Source organism: Pongo abelii, chromosome 6 (genome assembly GCF_028885655.2).
Source record: "Pongo abelii isolate AG06213 chromosome 6, NHGRI_mPonAbe1-v2.0_pri, whole genome shotgun sequence".
Lineage (NCBI taxonomy): Eukaryota > Metazoa > Chordata > Mammalia > Primates > Hominidae > Pongo > Pongo abelii.
In genome coordinates this window covers 25,454,868-25,457,332 of record NC_071991.2, presented here as the reverse complement: position 1 = coordinate 25,457,332, position 2,465 = coordinate 25,454,868, and the positions used below count along the sequence as shown (strand labels likewise).

General features: G+C 44.2%; 1 non-coding gene across 1 annotated transcript; it reads left to right on the top strand.

Annotated features, from left to right (window-relative positions):
• Positions 1–1,226: 1,226 nt before the first annotated feature.
• On the top strand, positions 1,227–1,333 carry LOC112131351 (U6 spliceosomal RNA). The gene has a single exon (XR_002913442.2). It is a non-coding gene; the product is annotated as a U6 spliceosomal RNA (small nuclear RNA).
• Positions 1,334–2,465: the final 1,132 nt, after the last annotated feature.

Genomic DNA, 2,465 nt, shown 5'->3' with positions numbered 1-2,465 from the left:
CCTTGTCTCATAAAAAAAAAAAACAAAAAAGAAGCAAGCCAGCAGGTCTAATCCAGACTTAAGAGGAGGGTATCGGCCAGACACGGTGGCTCACGCCTGTGATCCCAGCACTTTGGGAGGCCGAGGTTGGAGGATCATGTGAGACCAAGAGTTCAAGAACAGCCTGGCCAAATGGTGAAACCCCACCTCTACTAAAAATACAAAAATTAGCTGGGCGTTGTGGCACGCACCTGTAATCCCAGCTACTCGGGAGACTGAGGCATAAGAATTGCTTGAACCGGGGAGACAGAGGTGGCAGTGAGCTGAGATTGCACCACTGCACTCCAGCCTGGGCAACAGAGCAAGACTCTGTCTCAAAAAAAAAAAAAAAAAAAAAAAAGAAAGAAGAGAAAAGGCCCTTCAAATAGAGCCATAGGCACGATTCCTGAATTCCTGCTATAGCCCCAGCCAACTGGTTTTTCATTCTATGTCTGCATGGGAACATGGTTAGAAAGGTATCCTACTTATATTGCAATGAAAAATGTCTACCTTCAACATTCACTATTCCTTGCAGGCACCTATAACCTGTGGAAAGGGTGAAAAGCTCAGAAAATTCTATTGTCTATTTTATTTTATTTATTTATTTTGGAGGCAGGGCTTTGCTCTGTTATCCAAGTTGGAGTGCAGTGGCATGATCATAGCTCACTGCAGCCTAAAACTCTTGGGCTCAAGCAGTTCTGCCTCAGCCTCCCAAGTAGCTAGGACTACAGATTTGCACCACCACACCCAGCTTTTTTTTTTTTTTTCATGTACAGATGCGGGTCTCACTATGTTAGCCAGTCTGGTCTCAAACTCTTGGCCTAGAGTGATTCTCCCACCTTGGCCTCCCAAATGGTTGGGATTACAGGCCTGAGCCACCATGCCTGGCCTCACATATTTTGATGTATAAAATACCAATGATGCTTTTAAGGAGCTGAACAAACCAGTAATTTTTAAAGAAATAAGAAGTGGGAGTGTCAAGTACAACCAAAAATAGGCATCAAAGTCAGCAGTTAAACATTCCAGGCTTGGCACAGTGGCTCATGCCTGTAATCTCAGCACTTTGGGAGGCCCAGGCAGGAGGATTGCTTGAGCCCTGGGAAGTGAAGTTTGCAGTGAGCCATGATCATGCCACTGTATTCCAGCCTGGAAGACACAGTGAAACCCTGTCTTAAAAATAAATAAATAAATAAATAAATTCAGAACCAGTGCTCACTTCAGCAGCACATATGCTAAAATTGACATGACATGGAGAAGATGAGTATGGTCCCTGTGAAAGGATGACACACAAATTCACGAAGCACTCCATATTTAAAAAAAATTTCAGAACCAAGAAAATAAATGAATCAAAAGAAAGAGAAGATGCTGGTGATTCCTTTGATATTAGAAAGAATTGGCTGGGCATATTGGCACATGCCTGTAATTCTAGCATTTTGGGAGGCCAAGGTGGGTGGATCACTTGAGGTCAGGAGTTTTGAGAACAGCATGGCCAACATGGTGAAGCCCCGTATCTACTAAAAGTACAAAACTTAGGAAGCCCTGTATCTACTAAAAGTACAAAAATTAGGCCAGGTGTGGTGGCTCATGCCTGTAATTCCAGCACTTTGGGAGGCTGAGGCAGGTGGATCACCTGAGGTCAGGAGTTCAAGACCAGCCTGGCCAACATGGTGAAACCCTACCTCTACTAAAAATGCAAAACTTAGCCAGATGTGGTGGTAAGGGCCTGTAATCCCAGCTTCTCAGGAGGCCGAGTCAGGAGAATCACTTGAACCTGGGAGGCAGTGGTTGCAGTGAGCTGAGATCACCCCACTGCACTCCAGCCTGGGCAACAGAGCAAGACTCCATCTAAAAAAAAAAAGTACAAAAATTAGCCAGATGTGGTGGCACATGCCTGTAATCCCAGCTAGATGGGAGGCTGAGGCAGGAGAACTGCTTGAACCTGGGAGGCGGAAGTTGCAGTGAGCCAAGATCACACCACTGCACTGCACTCCAGCCTGTGTGACAGAGCAAGACCCTGTCTAAAAAAAAAAATTAATTAATTAAATTTTAAATTTTTTTAAATTTGTAATTCTGAGTTTGCAAGAAGAGTGAACTGTGGCCCAGTGACCGGCACACAGCATTTTAGAGTACACAGCGTGCTCTCTGGGAAACTGTTTTAGCCAAAATTGTGGCATCATCTCTGGCCACTCACTTTATTCAAAAGACCTGGCTCAAAATGACTATTTATGGAAATTAACTCTAGCCTCAAAAGCCAAAACTACTGTAGTTCTAAAGATATTCAAAAGAAGGTAATTCAGTTTATTAAAAAGCAATGAAGGGCCAGGCACAATGTCCCACATCTATAATCCCACCACATTGGGAGGCTGAGGCAGAAGGGTCACTTGAGGCCAGGAGTTTGAGACCAGCCTGAGCAACATAGTGACACCCTGTCTCTACAAAATAATTTT